The sequence below is a fragment of the Leuciscus leuciscus genome (assembly GCF_965113295.1).
Source record: "Leuciscus leuciscus genome assembly, chromosome: 9".
Lineage (NCBI taxonomy): Eukaryota > Metazoa > Chordata > Actinopteri > Cypriniformes > Leuciscidae > Leuciscus > Leuciscus leuciscus.
The window spans coordinates 32,610,161-32,632,234 of record NC_138733.1 but is presented as its reverse complement, the minus strand read 5'-3'; the positions used below and the strand labels follow the sequence as shown (position 1 = coordinate 32,632,234).

Genomic DNA, 22,074 nt, shown 5'->3' with positions numbered 1-22,074 from the left:
ATGGACAGCCATAGGGGTCCTTTAGTCAAGCCCCCTACCAGGAAGTCCCCCAGATGTTTGGATGTGCTAAGGAGGTTAAAATGTGAGTGTTAATCTCTTATTAATTTGATATATTTCATCATTTCTGTCATACCATGAACGTGTCCATTTTTGATAGTCCTGTGGTGTGACTGATCTAGACTGATCTAGTTCGAGAAAAAATAAAAATATTTTTTTAAAAGAATCATATTCAGGTTTAAAACAATGAACTTATTCAGTTACTGTAATGCCCAAGGTCAGTCTTGTATAGCAATTACTCAAAATGGCTGCAAAAGTGAAAAAGTCCTGTGGTGTGACAGCCCGTCCTGTAGTGTGACATAATTAAGTCAGGTGTCTAGCTAGATTTTCGTCTGTTATGTTTGCAATATTAAACATAAATATAAATATATCTCTGTCTCTCTATATATATTAAACAAATATTGCAAATATTATATACAATATACCTATATTATACATATATTAAACATAAATATATATCTGTCTTCATTATACATAATATACCTATATTATACATATATTAAACATAAATATATATGTGTGTCTTCATTTGTTTGTTGTATGTGTATGTTAACAGTCACTGATCATTGTTTTTAAAGTGATTTGACAGTTTTTAGGCATGAGCAAAGAAAGGACAAGGAGGTACAGGGAAAGGTTAGCACAGGATTAAGTCAAATTTCTCTTGTTCACTGGAATCTTTGTTCAAAGAGCTGAATTGATGATTTTAACATGCTTTTAATTATTTTAGCATGATTTTAATGACTTTCTCCTGAGAAACAAGATATTTTTGTTTAGTCTTTTAAGTTAAAAATAGGAATGAATGGTCTTTATGACGGGGTCTGATTTGACGCCTCCAAAATGTTAATTATTCAGTATGTCTTGTTTACTATGTTTTTAGTTCAAATTCATACACTAAGTAATAAGATTGTACTGATATGTTGCATTTTCATTAATGTTCAAATAGAGATGCAAATGAATTTGTTTGTTACAAAAATATTCAATAAATTTCACCATAAATGTTCATACAGTGTCTCATTTCGTCCTGTGGTGTGACGGGATGTCCTGTGGTGTGACATCACTTCAAACACAATTAAACGACTTTTACTATGTTAAATAGCTTAAATGATTATATGCATTTGAAAACATTGCATAATATAACTATATAAAAAATAATAAACATTTTCAAAACAAAATTCTCATTTTACACAATATTTCCACTGGAGTGACTGGTAAAAGATGGCACAAGCAAAGAATATAATAGAAAAACAGCTGTGAAAAAAATAATATGCAGAATTTTAATGATCATTCTTTAAGAATACTTGTTAAACTTAAAACATACCTGATTTGTATTTGAAATTAATAATATTTCAATATTTTAATTTTATAGTAATGTCATGTCACACCGCATGACATATTTTGCCTGGAGCTGTGAGAAAAGCTTAATAAATTACATAATGAGAAAAAAAATCTGCTAACCTCTAACAGTTTAAAAAACAACAGTATTTGAACTTTAGAAATTCATACAATTCTCAAGCAATTTAGAACTTTGTTTAAAAAAATGCTGTTTCACCCTTATTTGTCATCTACCCCTATGCGTCACCCAGTTGCGCCAGGAGTTTTGCGTTTTTACGCGGGCATCTTTTCAAAACAACTTTTAACGCGTCTTGGTTACCATTGGCTCCCATTGAGTTGCGCTCCCCTTCAGCTGTTTTGAAAACCAAAAAAATGTTGTCTCGTTTCAGGGCTGATTTTTTTTTGGTGCATCCTTCACTTATTGTTTTAGGATTGTCATGGGATTGTCAATAGTCTCCATTCACTGTTGTGTAGGACAGATGATTGGCTCTCATTACAGGCAGCGCATAGTGAGGTGGTTCAGCGCAGTCAATAGTTCAAGTGCTGACCCTTGTCACATGACAGGTCCCGAGGAACAAGTGTTATAGGTGCCTGTGGACTGCCAGGGCTTGAAGGATCTTTCAACATTTACAGGTAGAGGTCGTTGGAGTTAGGAAAAGATCAAGATTTGCACCCAGACCATTGCCAGAGCCCCTAAAGTTGCAGTCACATTAATGAAATTTCACGGGCAAGAGGGTGAATTGTCTATTGTCAATATTGTAGCAAAGCACACAATTCACATAAAGATGTCACTTTCAAACAAACAGCTTTTTGTTGGTTAATAGTGAATCCGCATGACTAACTTTAATCCTTTAAATCTTGAAATCTTTCGCCCTCACGCAAAATTCCCATTCGCGCTGATTCCTATTAAAATGACTGGATTTCACCCGTAAAATTTGCAGAGCAACTGTAAATGTGATCGTATCTTATCTCAAATCCCATAGTAGGAATTCATAGAAAGTCGCCACCTTCGTAACTGAAATAGTTGTTTTCCCATGGGATCTGGTTGATTTTATCAGAACATGAATCAGGTTTTCGCCGTCATTTCAATTTTTCATTTTGGAAAAATCAAATTCATACGAAATTCAAATGAAATCAACACTCTTTAAGTAAAATAGTTGTTTTCTCATGAGATCTGGTTGAATTTATCGCTATAGATTCTTTAATCAAGAGGTTTTCATCTCATTATTCAATTTTCTCAAAAAGAAAAATTGAAACAAATTAAGTTCGAATTCATACGAAATGCATACGAAATCGCCACATCTTAACAAAAATAGTTTTCTCATGAGATCTGTTTGAATTTATAATAACATTCTTTTATCAAGAGAATCAGATTTTCATCTCATTTTCAATTTTCCCAAAAAGAAAAATGGAAAGTTCAGATTCATACGCAATGCATACGAAATCGACACTTCTTAACTAAAATGGTTGTTTTCTCATGAGATCTGGTTGAATTTATCGCAACATTCTTTTATCAAGAGAATCAGATTTTCAATTTTCCTAAAAAAGAAAAATTGAAAAATGAAAGTTCAAATTCATACAAAATGCATATGAAATCGACACTTCGTAACTAAAATAGTTGTTTTCATTGTATTTAAAAAAAATTCCCAATTTTTTTTTAAATTGAAAGTTCGAATTCATACAAAATTCATACGAAATCGACACTAGTTGTTTTCTCATGAGATATGATTGAATTTATTACAAAATTATTTAAACAAGAGAATCAAGTTTTCACCATAATTAAAATACGGTGTAAAATTAAAATTGTAAAAAATTTGTAAAATTGTAAAATGTTTGTAAAATTGTAAAAAAATTGTAAAAAAAAATAAAAATTGTAAAAAATATGTAAAATTGTAAAAATTGTAAAAAGTAAAATTGAAAAATTGAGTTCGAAATTATACAAACTCGACACTTCTTAACTAAAATAGTTGTTTCTCATGAGATCTGGTTGAATTTATCACAATATTCTTTAATCAAGAGAATCACCTCATTTAATTTTTTTTTTTTTATATATATTTTTCATTTAAAAAAGTATTATAAATATATAATTTTCGGATTAACTATCCTATTGGCATTGTCAATAAAAAAAAACAACTAAAAATAGTTGAATGGGGTAAATCAAGTTTTTGGGCTCATAAAAAGAAGTGAAAATAAGTTGTATTGTGGCTTTTCATACACAGGAACTAGAGTTGGACATAAACAGTGACACATAGGGTGATAGTATTTATTAAACTGAGCTTTGTCATGGTTATATATCATCAAGATTAGACTAAGCAGAAGATAGGTGATAAGGAGGATCCTAATAAAGGTGACATGCTTGTACCACCGGTATGCCTGAACAACCCTGGCAACCGGAGAAACAGGAAAACAGTGGTTTTCATATCCATGGAAACCTCGTTGTTAAGTGGGTCCAAAGTTGTGTTGTTAGGTGTAGTGCATCATCACACAACACGCTATTAATATCCGCGGGATTAACCGTCAATACCCCTCTGATGTTTGCCAAGTATGCTACGCGTGCAAGTAAGGATCCGCCCCGCACTCTGATTTATTGTGTGTCTGTGTGCCAGCATTCCACAATTGTCATGCTTTTGTGCGTCCCTTGTGGAGGCGTAGGCATCGATGACCGAATACGCATGCGTGTACCTCTCTTACTACCTCTGACGACACATTACTCTAGTAGCACGGGCAGCACTCGGTGGCGTTCGCATTGTTATCGGAAGCACATCTGATAAACCCAAGGTCAAATCTGTGTGTGTGTGTGAGTGTTTGTGTTGTGGTTGTAAAACTGATATGATCTGTTGAATCTGTGCCGTGATTGGATGCTCAGTATGTGACTCATAATGGGGCAATGTTTTTGAGAAACCACAGGAAATTTCCCGCAGGAACTGTTCAATTTTATTCTGATCTCATAAACAATGTGGCGCTGGTAATGATCAGTTTCTTCGGGGGCTTTACACACACACACACACACACACACACACACACACACACACACACACACACACACACACACACACACACACACACACACACACACACACACACACACACACACACACACACACACACACACACACACATTTGACCGTAGATCAGCTTCTGTCAGTCCAAACCAGTGTGCTGAAAGGAGCGAGAGGCTGAGAGGAGTTGAACATCACTGAGACATTTTAAGTTATCTGGAAGAGTTACTGTTGTAGAGAGAAACAATAAATACATAATGTGTTTGCGAATGACTGATATCCATGAGTTTTAATGTGTTTAAGGTTGCCTTGTTTATTTGTACTGTTTATGTTGACTAGGTATTAAATGGGGTTAAAGTGAGCGTTATATAGTGACTTTGTCGGTGTCCATCCTGGATAATGCAGCTTTTTCATTGACACTATCGAACATGCAGGTTTTTGTGTGTGTGTGTGTGTGGGTGTGTGGGTGTGTGTGTGTGTGTGTGTGTGTGTGTGTGTGTGTGGGTGTGACAAACAGTAAAAGTAGTATCCTACAGTTTGACACGCTCCATTTAAATTATTTTATGATTTTAAATATTTGTAATTATTTGTATATATATTTTTAATAATGAAAACAATTAAATTTATATTTATTTGTATAGAGATTTTTACTGTACATCTTTTTTCAAGGCATCTTTACAGAAGAAGCATGTTTCAAATATTACTATCAAGACACCAGAGGTGTCAAGGGGAAAAACCATCTTTGATGAGGTATTCATTTTAGATTTTATTATTATTTTAATAAAATGTAGTATAATAATAATTTTCCATAATGTATTATTATTATTATTATTTTAAACGTTTTAAATTAAATGTAAAATGATCAATTAACCAATTATTTAATACGAATCGAAAATGATTTTTCAAAGAAAATAATACTATTATTTAAATAAATAAATAACAAAAAATTATTAAATCAACTGTTTCATTGTTTCATTTAAATGTCATTAATATTATCCTATTAATAAAATAATACATTGAGAATAATTAAACTTTAATTAAAAATACATTTTTCATATTGCATAACCTTTAAAATGAACTAGTGAAACCAAAACATTGGTTAAAATTAATAATAATATATTAATATATATTATAATTAATAATTATTAAAAAAAATAAAAAATGAATTTTTTTGCTAATGATTAATTTTTGATTTTATTTAAATTTTATTAAAAAAATTATTTCATTGTTCAATTTAAATTTTATTAAAATGTTTATAATAATAATAACAACAAAAAATTGATAATAATAGGACTAATTCATATCAGTTTTAATTAGTTATTAACTAATTGAGAGACTGCATGGTCTATTTGTACTTTTAAAATGTATTTGTCATATTGCATGACCTTTAAAATGAACTAGTCAAACCAAAAAATGTTGATTAAAATGTATGGAAACCTATGTCTTTTACATTTATATTGATAATTCAAATTGTATTAAAACTATTATTTCATTGTTTTATTTACATTTGATGTTTCAAATAATAATATTAATAATAGGCTAAATTGAGAATAATAACACTTTTATTTAAAAAAAAATTTTTACATTTTTTTTAATGAACTAATTGAGAGACTGCATGGTCTTTTAAAATGCATTTGACATATTGCATGACTTTTAAAAGTGAGTAGTGAAATCCCTCCAGGCAGTCAGTTCTCCAGGGGAAGACACAGGCTCTTAGCCAGCTTTGTTCTCTCCCGAGAGCTGTGTTCACAAAGAGAAAAAGGCAAGGGTGAGAGGGGCAGAAATGCATCAGTGCTGCTTCTTGCACACTTGGGCTTCGGTCCTGAGGATTCGACAGTAAGTAACTTTCGGGCGGTTAATGTCACACCTCCAAAGGGTAAATTCTTGAAGCCAGGTTACCGTACTCGGGTCACCCTTTATCCAGTTCCCACAATCCACTGAAATCCAGTGTCGGTTAGTCTGAAGCATTGATGCATTTTCGTAACAAGAAGTTGGCGAACTTTGGCATGTGAAATTTACATGGTAACAGAGTAAAGACTAACTGAACATCGGTTAAATGGTCACATTGGTTGTTTAGTGAAGGGAATACAGTTCAAAGTGAATACCAGACGCTAAGTACACATTCCTTTGAGATAAATCTGATGTTTACTGACTCTTACGCTTCAGTTAAATCAATGGTTTGTCACTGTTGTTCAGTTTGGATGCCTGTTTTAATAAATCTGAAAAAAAAAAAAATATATATATATATAAAAAATATTAAAAACACACACATATATATATATATATGAAATAAATTATACAAATAAAATTATATATATATATATATATAACTAACAATTTATAAACTAATAATATAAATTATTAGGCTAATTAAATAAAGGATTTCTTATTCATAAATTAAAATATTTATAATAAATAAAATATAAAAATATTAGATTACTTATATACAATAATATATATATATATATATATATATATATATATATATATATATATATATATATATATAAATAAGCAAACAATTATTGTACGATGCAATGGAATAATGAGATTAACAAATTATATATATAAAATTACATATAAATTATAATTTATAAATTAATAATTAAATCAATTATTAATTATCAATAAAATGTATTTAAATAAATTATTAAATACAATATTTATATTAAATAAAATAGTAATAAGTCATTGAATAAATTATATATAATATAAATACAAATTATATATATTTATTTTAAATGAAAAATGTGCATATATATATATATATCACATTTTTATTTAATATAAATAATAATCTGAATAAATAAATCTAAAAAAATATAATATAACCTATTTTTCATTTGTCATTTTTTATTTTATTAATATTATTTAAATATGATTTATAATATATTTAATTTTATATAATATATCAAATAAAAATTAATTAAATAATGATAAAATCAAATAATTTAATTGCCACTATATATTCCTTTTAAAATTCTGACAGTAATAACTGTTATGATATCTGTACATAAATGTACACATTTAGACATGTACTGTTTTCAGCACGTTTCATTTTACTCAATGACAAATGTCCTCTATTAATAGTTTATAAAACCTAGTGAGTCAGTCATCTGTGAGCAGCTTGACATGATCGCTCTCCTCTTCTCCGCAGAGCACATCATTTGCCATCAAGAGACATTTGTTCAGATTTCAAACCTGATCATTGCTGTTTTATTTACTTAATTTTGGCTATTTCAGCATTTCAACTCTTCTGTTATGAATAGGCACGTGCACTAACCACTAGTCCACACGTTCAGTCTAGGTTTGAGTTTCGTTCAAGGTCTCCCCCCATGTTTCAGTTCAGATTTTTGCACAGGCCCCAGCTTTGACTGCACATGCGTCTGATGGTTCCTGTGGTGTATATCATGTGTCTGTGGAGTGGTCAACTCTAGTGCTCTTGCATGTGTTGGGTTTGAAAGGTTACACGTGATATGAGGTCTCTGAGTGTTTCTGAACAAACATGCCTAGACGGTTGGGGTTGATCTGTGCTGTGTTGCTCTTGCTAGACGTCACTCTCGCAGTGTAAATATTTGACGCAGGCCGCTGTCGCCAATCACTTGTGCGCTCTTTGATGTCCCCGATCGATTTTCCTGTCCCGCGGGACGTCACACTATCACTCCTGTGATAAACCCTCCTCCAATCACCTCTTTCAAAACAATCACAAACAGTTCGGCCTAGTGAGATTCTACAGTTTTTTTGGGGGTGCCAGATTTTGATTGACACTTGTATAACTATATCAAGTATTGGCCGATATGTTTTTTTTTCAGGGTTCAGTGGCGATATGATAACTAGAGAGTGGAATGACCGATAGTATATGAGATTTATAAATACACTGGTATAAAATGAACCATTTACATAATAATAAGTGCTCTTGGGGAATAATAATAATAATAATAATAACTAGATAAGAAAGTTCTCAGTTGGCTTGAGAAAGCCGGACCAGAAGGTTTGGTTTAAAAGCTTGAAGTTTGAAGATTAATAATAATAATTTAACTAGACAGTGAAATGACCAATAGTATATGAGATTTATAAATATGCTGGAATGAAATTAACTATTTAAATAATTATAATTATAATAATTATAATATAACTTGAGAGTGGAATGACTGATAGTTTATGAGATTTATAAATACGCTGAAATGAAAGTTACAATTTAAATAATAAAAATGATGATAATAATAATAATAATAATTATTATTATTACTGTTATTATTATTTTATTAATATGGATAAAATGTGTGTTGTAAAAAGTTTAGTGTGACTGTGTTTACTCAAAATATTTGAAAAATAAAAACAAGTAATTAAAAATAAATCAAATATTTGCAAACAAAAATTGTGCATTCATCATTTCAAGACAGTACTGTAGTATTCAGTCCGTAATAAAGAGTGTTTGTGTCTACAGTGAGTGGTTTTCTCTTTTCTTCTCATAAGTGTTGTTTAATTAATATTTATGACATAATAAACTCAATCAGGTATTTAATATACCCCTTAAATGTTTATTGACTTGAATGATTCTTCAACCGAAATGAAAGTTTTCGTTTAGCTGGAAACCGAAACCAAAAATAAAGTTTTTATTACTTATTTAGTATTTTATTATTTATTATTACTTAATAATCGATAAATTAATCAAATTTATTTAATAATCAACTCTCAAACAAAAACATTGAGTTGCATATAAACATTTAAATTGCATATAAGGCAATTGCATAAACATTAATTAATTAATTATCATTATTACTTATTATATTTATTTATAATTGAATATAGAATTGATAATTATATGGCATTTTTCAGAGAGCTTTGGGTTCCGTGTGCCCCTACTCGCTCCCTGTGATCCTGCTCAGTTCATTCCCTGAAGAGCCGAGAACATTCGCTGGAACATCATTCCAAGAATCACATATTTTGGCTCAAGGAAATCTGTGTCTTGCTCATGAAGCTCCTGCTGGGACAGTGCAGTTTGGATACCTACATCCGTCCAAACGCCCTGACCTCCCCCCCCCCCCCCCCCCGTTCTCACCTCCTTCCTCTCCTCTCTTCCGGTTGTCGTTTTGCGCTTACGCACGGGCATCTAACACATAATCGAATATGACTCTGCAGAAAGTGGGTCGTCGGCTGTTATTTTTTAACTGCGAAAGCTGTGAAAAGCCAAAGTGACGGATAGAGATCTCCTCGGCCGTCTCCTCGGGCTCCGGCTGCCCCGACACACGCGCTTTTGCTGGAGTTCAGATAAGGCGACACTCATTAAAGGTTGCATAATGAAACGTTTACTGGAATCCGAGAGCTTCGGGCCAAAGTCTGGTGCCACTTGTTAGTCAGTGGAGCTCCTTCAACGGAGCGTGAGCGAGACGGGGGGGCGTCTCTGCCCCTCTTGTGCACTAATGTGACCCGCCTTTCCCAATGCAGACCCAACAAGCTGACGTATAAGGGCCGGTGGACTTGTCATTTCGTAGCACATTCTATTTCAGGCTTTAGTCTTGCAATAAACCTCTTTTAAAACCAATAAATCCAGCTTGAGGTATCGCTGTCCTTTCTGTCTACACCCTGTTATGGTGAATGTATGAAATGCTGAATCACTATTCCTGGCATGCGAGTAGTGGTGTGTATGCAAGCGCATATGTGTGTGAAGGTGTCGCGTATGAAGAAAGGAGCGTTTAGTTTGAAAGGCTAGTTTGGTTTACTTCAGACTCTTTAAAGCAGGGGAATCAAGATTTGGACACCCCTACTTTAAAGAGATAGTTCTTCCAAAAATGTTTATTTTTGATGATTATTCACTCGCCTTCCTCGTCCATTCTTTTGTGGAACAAAATAATTTGTTATTTTGAAGAACACCCTGGTCACTATCCTGGGAACATGAGGCTTTCAAGCTCCACAATGATTTAAAAAGCAGGATAAATGTGGTCCACATGACTCACAGAATTGTATTCCAATTCGATCAGTTTGTGTGTGGAAGAGATGGGATTCATTTTTTCACTGAAGGTCTTGACTTTCTCTCTTTGGTGTGTTCTCATGAACGTTTGTGAGACAATTAGTAACAACATCTGAATGGGCAACAAATAATTGGAGTTGGATTTGGAATTCAATTAATGCCAGGGACGCATTTAACAACCAGCTGAAACATTTACAACACTTACAGACTGTTTCCATACACTGCAATAGATTTTAAACACCAACTGTGAACACTGACTGCACGCGACTCGGCGCGTATCAAATTACATTCATAATCGGCCTTACAGTCGTTAAGTGTGTCCCCGGCTTAAAGGGTAACTCTCGCCAAAATGCAACCTAGGGTCTTTTTGTTAATCTGCCCGAGGCAAACTTTCGTTTAAAAGCATAATTAGAATGGAAACACTACTTTTAAGATTGACCGTATTTTCGTTTTCGGTCAAATTGCCTTTTGAATGGGAGTGCTAGGGGCACTACTATGATAGCATAAAAATCGCTATTTTTAAAACACTAAGAAGGCTCGACACAACATGAAACTTTGCTCGAAGTATCACCAGGGGCTCTACACATGAACTCGAGAATTGAGAACATTGTTTGTGTACACAGAGTTTACTAAAAAGAAAGATTTTGAACAACTCACTGTCGCTGTTGTTGTTTCCGGCCGCCGGCATTTTGTCAGTCAAAAATAGTCGATCTCCGAATGCAACTTAGTTCCATATACATTCACAGATAATTTGTTGTTTTGTCGTTAGTGAAAATCAATATTGACCTTTGAAAAAGGATGCTCATATAAGAAACAATACAAAAATTCAGAGTCGGTTCATTCACATTCGGAGATCGACTATTTTTGACTGTCAAAATGCCGGCGGACACACCGCTACAGTGAGTTGTTCAAAACCTTTCTTTTTAGTATACTCTGTGTACACAAACAATGTTCGCAATGCTCAAGTTCATGTACTTCAAACAAAGTTTCATGTTGTGTCGAGCCTTCTTAGTGTTTTAAAAATAGCGATTTTGATGCTATCATAGTCGTGCCCCATGCACTCCCATTCAAAAGGCAATTTGACCGAAAACGAAAATACGGTCAATCTTAAAAGTGGTGTTTCCATTCTAATTATGCTTTTAAACGAAAGTTTGCCTCGGGTAGATTAACAAAAAAGACCCTAGGTTGCATTTTGGCGAGAGTTACCCTTTAAATGTTCAATTAATCAATATATCTAGGTAGAAAAGCGGTTGGAATGATTTAGAATCAAACCGATACGTTTTCTCTTTCATTGGTCAGCTAACGGCTAACAGCTAAATGGAGAGTAAGATTTTCAGTGAATATTGACTTAAATGTTGGTATGTCACAAATCTATTGAATGGCTTTAGAATACATCTCACAACAAGTCATATATTACGGTCCTTTTTCATAGGTTCGGAGCCAGAAAGTCCCAGTCCTCGTTAACTTCCATTATATGGAAAAAGGCCAGGATATTCTTCAATATCACCTTTTGTGTAAGCTTACATATTTGAAACAATGTGAGAGAATAAATGGGAGTAAAAAGTTCCGCCCCAACACACTTGCCTGAAGTTCACAGCATTCCGAAAGACCTTTATTAACAGATTCAGGTGTGTTTATTTAGGATTTGAACTAAACTCTGCTGGATAGTGTCCCTCCAGGAGCAGGATTGAACACCCTTGCTTTAAGCTCATGAAAACAGAAAAAAAAAATGACTTGGCTTGACATTTTATTTTCATGGAAGTTGAGATTGGTACCTGACCCTGTATTGCTTCAATGCTTGTGTTTATCTCTGTGACCTCAGAGAACGCAAGAAGAACCAGAGACAAGAAGCGGAGATTTATGTTGCACCCTTCTCCAGACTAAACAGACCACTGACAGACAAAAAGGAATTAAACAAGAGCAATGTTTGATATTCTTCAAGTACCGTGAGATCCAAGGGACATATTAGCTGGCAATGATAAAACGTTCGGCAGATTTCTGCTCTCCCGCAAGTGCTTGGTGGTCCGAAGAAATCACACTCAAACTATTCATCGTCATTATAGAGTCTGTTCTCAAGAGCAACACAATTTCCAAATGGAAAGAAATTGTCAGAGCCTGAACTCTGACTCAAGTTTACTAACAGTTGTTCTTATTTCATTTATCAACAATGAACTTAGGCAAGGCAGTGTATTTTGAGCCGCGTTACATAGCAATCTGAGTTCCCTCACCTATGATGTAAGAGTGCACTGTGGTAAACCCTTCCAAGTAGGACAGTTCCGGCAAGTCCGCAGCCGACCTTTGAAACCATCTGCTGAATTTAAACTGGTTGACGAGGTGGAGGGGGAAGTATTTTGGGGCTCGACAGAGCCAACGGGGGTTAGCGTGCCTCTCCCCACACCCTCCTGTGCCCATCTGCCTGTCCGGGCAGGGTGACAGGGTGGCGTAACTGCCCTCGCTGAGGGCAGGACACGCTGATATCTCGGTAGACCGCTGACCGCAGCCCAGGGAAAGAACATCGCATCCTCGTGGTTCAGTTTAGCAGGGCTGGGGATTGCATGAGGAAACGGGCCGCAGAGCTGCATGTTGGCAGGATTGCTGTTTGGGTTGCAACATGCTCCCTCAACCCCATAACATATAAATACAAGGCGAAAGATGGGAAATGTTTGGACATACATGATGTCGGACAGTTTTCGCCACTGATTATATGTTCCAGCAGTGATGTAGACGTTTGGAGCCTGGGGCTTATTATAAGGGGACTTCTGAAATAAAACTTTCCTAGTATGTGAAAAGCAATAAGTCAAATGAATACACTGTATTCATAAAGCCATAACCGAAAAATACCCTGATGACCTGCTGCTTCTGGTCAGATTTTGAAGTATGCATCCAAATTATGCTATTTCCCTATGAAACCATGGGAGAGTCGTCATTATTCATTAATGGCGAGGAATGGCAACATATGTGATGCACTTATTAATATATAATATAATATTAGCCTATATTATTATCAGTAGGGTTTTTTTTAAAGAAATGTATCCCTTTTTTTTAATCCTCCCGGCCCCAAACTTTTGAATATTATATTATATTATAAGGGTGGGAATCTTTTGGTGACTCACGATTCTAGATTTTGAAACTTTTTGCATATATTTTTGATATTTGCATAGATTTTATTCTACTTTATTGTTTTGTTACTTTTCCTAATTGACTGCGTTAGATAGTTTAATAGGTCTTGAAGAAAAAAATCCCACAGAATTAAATTAGAAATTTATTTAGTTCTTCTTCCCATTTTAGTCAACCCAGTATTATAAAACAAATGCCATTTCAGCTGACTGTAATCATTACACACATGACTGGCAGTCTTCTGTAATAAAGCAAAGCAGGAAATTTTATTTTGTTTTGATAATAAAAATAGGAACAAAGAAGCAGATTACAAACAATAGGACAAATACAATAAGACATTACACAAATTAAATAAACTTTATGTTTTTCAGGTACAGTAGCCTATGTTTATGTACTGAAATGTTATAATAAAATATAAAACACTGTATAGTCTTCACTGTTTGATTTAAATATAAATGTATTCATATTAAAGATACCAAAGTGATTCAGTCAAAAGCAGTGAATGATTTGTTTTTAAATGAACATTAATGAAACAGACGGCAACCGTTTATTAGGCTGCTGTCCCTTTAAGAGTGAATGTGCAGATCTAATATACTGTTACACATCCGATTTTCTCCTAACTGTTTACCTTCATGTAGGACACAACAGACTATGTTATGAATACTCCACACAATGTGCATTTTGACTTAATTGTGTGTGTATTTGTCCGTTCAAGCGCAATAAGCTGTGAAAGAGAACTGAAATCGGGATCGCATGCATTTGAGAGGCGGCATCAGTGCCTGTCTATTATATTATATTTATTTTTGCTTTGTTATATTATATTATATTATATTATATTATATTATATTATATTATATTATATTATATTATATTATATTATATATCAATATGGACATTTCAAGGATATGCCACCAAAAACATGGACGTCTTGTCACCCTCGGCTCTTACCACACAAATAAATTTAGGCTTCTCCATTAGTATTTATGTAGAAAATTACTCAAAGTTTGTAGCGGTTTTCCGCCTGCAGCGCTTTCTACAATGTTCAACATGGTTGCGTGACTTCAATCACGCAATACTCACCTAGAGCTCCAAAAATCCAACTGAAGGAATTTGCACCAACTGGTTTGTTTTTCCTTCTCTTTGCAAGATTTAAGAGCCCATCAGATGGTGAGGGTAGACATACTGGACCATTTAAAACCAAATAGTCTTGGAGAGTGAGTCAGAGTGAGTCACGGAGTTGTTTGCTATGGCAGTAGGTGAGCACGGCACCAGCATAAGAAACTCATCTACTCCATCTTTACTGTAAATCAACACTCTCGTTAAAGGGCTCACGTCACGGGAAACGAGATTTTCTTTGTTCTTTTGAAATTAGAAGCTACACAGATCATTTTCATGTTCAAGCATCCTCCCTAGTTCACCTGGACCATTTATTGAAAATAAATAACAAGAAGGAATGATTCTTGAGCATCAAACCAGCATATTAGAATGATTTCTGAAGGATCATGTGACGCTAAAGACTGGAGTAATGATGCTGAAAACACAGCTTTGATCACAGGAATAAATTACATTATAATACAGAAGAAAACTGTTATTTTAAATTGTAGCGATATTTCACAATTTTTCTGTTCTTACTGTTTTTGTGATCAAATAAATGCAGCCTTGGTGAACAGAAAAGACTTCTTTCAAAAACATAAAAAAATTATTGGTAACACTTTACAATAAGGTTCATTAGTTAACATTAGTTAATGTATTAACTAACAGGAACTAACAATTAGAATTTAGAAACACATTTGTTAATATTTTTATACAAATACAACTGTTCATTGTTTGTTCATGTTAGTTCACAGTGCGTTAACTAATGCTAACAAATACAACCTTTGATTATAATGCATAAGTAAATTAATATTAACTAAGATTAATAAACGCTGAAGAAGTATTGTTCATTCTTAGTTCATGTTAACTAAAGTAGTTATTGTAAAGTGTTACCAAATTATTACCAACTCCAAACTTTTGAACAGTATTGTACAGTAAGTGCACTTATATTATACAAAAGCATAAAAACATGGAGCTTTTTAAAACCTCTTTTTGATCTTGTATGTTGGCACTTTTACGTGAATTTAGGTCAGCGCAAGATTATGGAAATATAATTGCTGTCATATAGGTGTGAATGATGAAAAGATAACGGCTTTGTGCACTTTGCTGGCAGAAGTGATGTTTGTGTTATTAAGCGGCTCTCATTCAGAAGCAGACTTGAGCCGTCACGTCACGTTTCCTGTGAGAAAGAAGAGCTTCATCTGCTGCTGACTGACAAATGAGGGAGTGAGAGCGATAGCGGCGACGGACGGGGGGCCACCCAGACTGATCACAGGGGCCTCCACTCAACATGCTACATTTCTCGGCTCATTTCTGTGCGTGGAAGTGAAAGAGAGAGAGAAATATGTGTCTTGATGCCAGTATTTGTGTGCGAGTATATCGTAGCCGTCACTTTTATGAGCCCGCCGGCTGCCGAGGCCCCAAACCGCAGGCATTACCCTCTCTCCACTGTTGTGCAACTCTTTGCCCTAAAGTGATTATACGTGGTGCCTGTCAGACTGGCCCCGCTATTATGACACATAGACACACAGTGAGCGGCTTCAGCTCTCACATACATAGACATGCCTTTCCACACACAATATTCAAACGCTGACCCACTTCCGTGCCGAAAAGCGTATCGAGTGTTTCATCTTGATTCTGTTTGGAGATTGCCGGAGAATATGGATGCGTCGGCTTTTTTATCTTCGTCAGGCGCACACTGAGGGATTTCCTTTAGCGTCATTAGCATATCTAATATAATAACTCTTTCAGTTACCAATATGAGCATCTTAGTTCTGTTTAACACATTTTACTATATTAAAATCCATTCAAATATCTAATCAGCCAATCACATGCGAGATACGCAGTGCATTTAGGCATGTAGAGATGGTCAAAAAATGATCTTCTGAAATTCTGTGGAAGAAAAGTGATTTTCTTGTTGGGTGCCGGACGGGCTGGTCTGAGTATTACAGAAACTGCTGATCTACTGGGATTTTCACACAGCAAGAACAGCAAACTGAGACTACAATTCACACAGGCTCATGAGTCTGGGCCAGAATTCGGCATAAACAACATTAAAGCATGGATTCATCCTGCCTTGTATCAACGGTTCAGGCTGTTGGTGAAATGGTGTGTGGGATATTTTCTTCACACACTTTGGGCCCCTTAGTTTAAACACCAGAGCCAACCTGAGTATTACTGCTGATCACGTCCATCCCTTTATGAACACAGTGGATCATCTTCTGATGGCCTCTTCCAGCAGAATAACATGCCGTGTCACAAAGCTCAAATCATCTCAAACTGCTTTCTTGAACCTGACAATGAGTTCACTAAACTCTCCCCAGACACCAGGGGCCGGTTGATCTCAATCCAACAGAGCACTTTTGGGATGAAGTGGAACGGGAGATTCGCATCATGGATGTGCAGCCAACAAATCTGCAGGAACTGTGTGATGTTTTCATGTCAATATGGACCAAAAATGTTTTCAGAACCTTGTTGAATCTATGACACAAAGAATTAAGGCCGTTTTGAAGGTAAAGGAGGCCCAACCCGGCTACTTAATTAAGTGGCCATTATATATATAAAAAAAATAATATATATATATACACTGTAAAAAATGATCATAATTTTAACGGTAAAAGATGCTACAGAAAAAGATGCTGTAAAAATGCTACAGTGAAAAACGGTTAATTGGTTAACAGAAAGTTTCCGTACTATACATTTAATGTAATTTTACTGTAAAATACCATTAAATTTACAGTTTTTGAAAGTGAAAAAGAACAACTCATTGTATAATTTACAGTGAAAAACCGTAAATTGACATTCCCACAATTCCCTGATAACCAATAAACATTGAACACTTCACATTTGATGTATTTTTGTTGAAACAACTATGTTTCTTCATAGTTTTCTTCGTTTTTTCTAATCAGTTATGTACATTAGGGTTTTATGTTACATTTAATGTTGTTAAATTAATGTTTATTGCATTTTAAAAATTTCATGCGTGTTACCCTGATGGTGTTTAATGTTTGTGTGAATGACTCTGTGCAGCTTCTATATATTAGTATTAACTTTCTTGTGGAAGAGCTGTTTGTGATGAGCTTTGATTGATCATGTGACTCTCATCACTGCTGTGATTGGTGGTTATCAGTGTATTACAATGATACAAAACCGATATTAATACTTCAATAGAACGGTAAATTCACATTATATCAGATAATAAAATACGGTTTATTACTGTAAATTTTAAGTTAAGTCTGTAAAACCGATAATGTTGCTACCGTATTTTTGACGGTAAAGTTCTGGCAACCACAGCTGTCGTTTTTTTACCGTAAAAATCACGGTTTAATTTTTTACAGTGTATATATATATAAAAAAAATAAAAATTAAAAAAAAGTTTTTACATTGTTACGAATTTCAAATAAATCCTGTTCTTTCTATTCATCAAAGAATCCTGAAAAAACAGCTTTGAACATTAATAATCAGAAATGTTTCTTGAGCATCAAGATTTCTGAAGGATCATGTGACACTGAAGACCGAGGGCGGCACAGAATGAGTCAACATCTGAATATTGTATGTGGAAATGTATCATCTTGATTTTTTTTTAGACTGTGTGATTTCGTTTCACATCATTTAAATATCTTTTTTTGTTGTTGTTGCACACAGACAGTTTGAGTATCTGGTTTAAGATGGACCTGTGACTAAACTGTTTTCTCTGGCTCTTTTGAGCTGTGCGTGTGTGGCGGCTGTTTTTGTGATGGTGAATTCCTGTGTTGAGGCCGAGCCAGTTGGGCAGATTAAACGTGTGCCCACATGTGCTCTCCGTTTTGTTTCAATGAATCATTCATTTGGTGTTGGCCTGCCGACTCACTGAGGTCGATCACAACATAGTAGAGTGAAAACAAGTGGCGGGAGTTTTAAGCCTCTCCACTCGGGTTTGTTTTGTTTCTGCATGTTGTTGATGTTTTGGTGAGGAAGGTTTCCATGCCTCAGTCTCTTCCTGTCTCAGACGCCGGGGTTTCCGTGACTCATTCAAAACTTGGAGTGAAAAGCTGGATCGACCTCTCAGTGGAATGTGTGTCTGCAGATATTATATTCATATTATGGTGACTGTGATTTGCATTAAATGTTAGAATAAAAATGAATAGAATGCCCCCCCCCCCCCCCCCAAAAAAAGTTCAAGCTGCTTCGTTCTAATATTATAAATATGTATTTGCATATTAAAACAAGTATGTTGTGTAATGAAAAATAATCAAAAGCATAAGCATTAGCATAAATCTTAAATATTATATACACACACATATATATTTATATTATATATATAAATATATATGTGTGTGTATATAATATTTCATTGATTTATTTTTTTAAATGTAATTTTTTTTTTTAAATATTATATAGGAGGAAAAAATCATTCAATATATAATTGTTATATATATATATATATATATATATTCAAATGCATGTTATTTATGTATGTATGTATATATGTATATGTATATATATATATATATATATATATATATATACTGTATACACATAAATAACATGCATTTGAATGATATATATACATATATATATATATATATATATATATATAATTTTGCTTTACATTTTATTTTTATGGTATGTCTATATTTTATATTATTAAAAGTCATTTTACATTACAAATATATTTTCAGATATTACAATGATTTACTATAAAATAAATGTGCATGTAATAATTACATAACATTTCTTTATAATATTGTAAACATTACAGACATTACTTAATTAAGACTTATTAAATATGAGATTTTATATTTTATATTTGTATAATAAGGATATTATCATTTATAATTTGTATTATTATTATTAAAATACATGTGTATTAAATATGAATTATTAAATAAAAGAACAGAAAATACTTAATTAACTAGTAATATATATTAGATTATATAATTCATATGTAATTGTTGTAGGCTACTAATTATTCAGTAATTAATTATTATATTATAATGTCTTTAGTAATCACTTATCACTAAAGGTAGGTTATATTAAGTATAATTTCTATCAATAGAAGACACTTCTACAGGAAGTTCTGACAGGAAGTCATCATCAGCGTGAATAAAGTGATGTCATCGCTGAAGGAGAGAGTGCTGGTTCCCCTGTTTCCTCTAAATCACCACCCAAGCCTTCCCTTCATCCTTCCCTTTCTCAGCCTCTTTCCTCTTCCACATTCCCGTCTCCCACACGGAACGGTCGGAATGTTTCAGCAGTCGCAGTGGAATCTGCATGATAGGGCTTTTTGGCTGACGCCTCGTGAAAAAGCCAAGAGGGATCGAATTCAACGTGCAATTAGATCTGGCCTCTGATCCGCACACGTCTTAACTTGATCTGAACCAGAACCGCTCGCGCGGCTTATGTTTCTACAAATCATTGCATTGAGACACTAAAGCCCTTTATTCTTCCTCTCACAAGTACTGAATGATCAGTCACATCAGAGACAGCTCGTAAACCTCATTGGATGAACCTCACGATGACATGACCGAAAGAGAAAATTACGCATTATTTTTGTACCTTTACGATATTTTTCACAACAATTAAGCAAAACTTTCCTCCTAAGTTTTTAAAAAAATTATTCTCAAAGGAGATTCTCGTTACTGTAATTACAGTTATTTCCTCATTAAAACATAATTGCAAGTGTTTTTTTCATTTGAATCAGTGCTATTTTAGTATCATCTATATACTATTATAGTACTAGTGCTGTATATATATATATATGTATGTATGTATATATACTGTATACACACACACACATATATATATATATATATATATATATATATATATAGATGCGAATAATTGCGATAAATTGAGTTGACAGCACTAGTTTAGGCATATTTTAAATTAGTTGTTAGATTTATTTTATGTTGACTTTCATTTAAGTATAATTTTCTTATGTACTTTTGTATTTTTATTTGTTTCTATTTAGCTTTAATTATTTTTATTTCAGTTTTATTTAAATTTTTTTTATTTTAGTTCTCTAACTTAATCTTTTATGCCAGTTAGTTGGCAAGGCAACATTTCAAATTATAGTTGTTCTTTTTTTCAAAAACAAAAATAATTTGTAATATTTTTAGTTAATAGTAACAACCCTGATTTAAATCTGCATAAATTAAAAGCTTCTATAATGTATAAATACTTCGAAAATTAAATATATAATTATTGATTTTTTTCCCCCACATTATTTTAGTGGAAATGAACTTATTTGATGTGGAAAAAAAAATCTTAGGCTTAATTTTCTTTGAGCAAAATATAATTTCTTAATTCCTTCTTTAGATTTTGGAATGACATATGACTCAGTCATCATTTCTAACAAGTCTGCGACATTTACTCTATACGTCAATACACGTAGTATTTCCCATAAACAAATAATGATGAACAAAGAAGTGAACTTCCTAAATTTCCCCCCGAAAAAAGAACAAAATTAAAAAATGACCGTAGTGCGATAAACCCGCATCCTTGATTTGACCACTTCCTGTTGCTGAAAATAAGTGAAAATCCTCTCCTCAGTGAATGCGCTTTCTATGCCCTCAATTCCCCTTTGGTGAATATTTCACATTCTTATACCATGACGTATTTCAAAACATACATACATGCGTCTACCTTTCAGTTTAAATACCTCTCATGAGCTCTGACAGATCCACTCATACAAAAGACATCTGGTGTGATTTCACAAAGTAGACGGACCTATTCAACACAAACCAAGCTCTTTTTCCCCTCTTACGCATATAGTGGCATGACAGACTTAAGCAATGGATTGTTAGTCATGTATTTGCGCAACAACACATTAATTCAGCTGTGTCTATTGTACAGTGCTGACTTGAAGAGTCAGCATTGTTGGCATATTTAATTGATAGTACCGACATAATTAAAAATGATGCATTTGTGAAACAGCAGCATTAGCCTCATATTTGATGCATGAGTGGAATATCAAATAGCGCTCACATTCAGAAATGCGCTTTATGTAAAGCCTGCAGGCCAACCACTCACAGGTCAAACTTGCGTGACCTCAAGTGAAGTTCAAGAATCGTCAACTCGCGTTTAAAGTGAACGCGTGTCAGAGATCACCACTCTTGATACCATTAGCATTCTTCTCAGCCTTGCTCAGTATGCAATTCCAGCGAGGATTGGCACTGCTGCCAAAACAACCCCAATTTTCATATTTGACAAATTAGTTGAAGAGTTAACAATTAACACTCCCACTCTAAACTCTGTTTCTTACTAAAACCTTTCAGTCTAGAAAAAAAAAAAAAGAATAAATTCATTAAATGACCAATTATTTTGCATACTTAGCCTACTGCTTGTACTATTTCTGGCCATAAGGTTTTCGTTCATCTTCGAAACGCATATGAAGATAATATTTTTTAATGAAACCTGAGAGATTTCTGTTCCTCCATTGCAAAGCCCTTTAACCCACAACTCTGATGCCTCAAAAAGTCCTTAAAGACATTGTAACAGAAATCCATAAGATAGTAACTATTC

The 22,074-nt window shown here is 33.8% G+C and overlaps 1 protein-coding gene and 1 long non-coding RNA gene across 2 annotated transcripts in view; both read left to right on the top strand.

Moving 5' to 3' along the window:
• Window positions 1-22,074, top strand: part of foxo1a (forkhead box O1 a) — a 55,253-nt gene that overhangs the window by 1,326 nt on the left and 31,853 nt on the right. The gene's annotated exons all lie outside the window — the stretch shown is intronic.
• Window positions 1,632-3,432, top strand: LOC309506941. The gene is made up of 2 exons (XR_014208972.1): window positions 1,632-3,178; window positions 3,299-3,432. It is a non-coding gene; the product is annotated as an uncharacterized lncRNA (long non-coding RNA).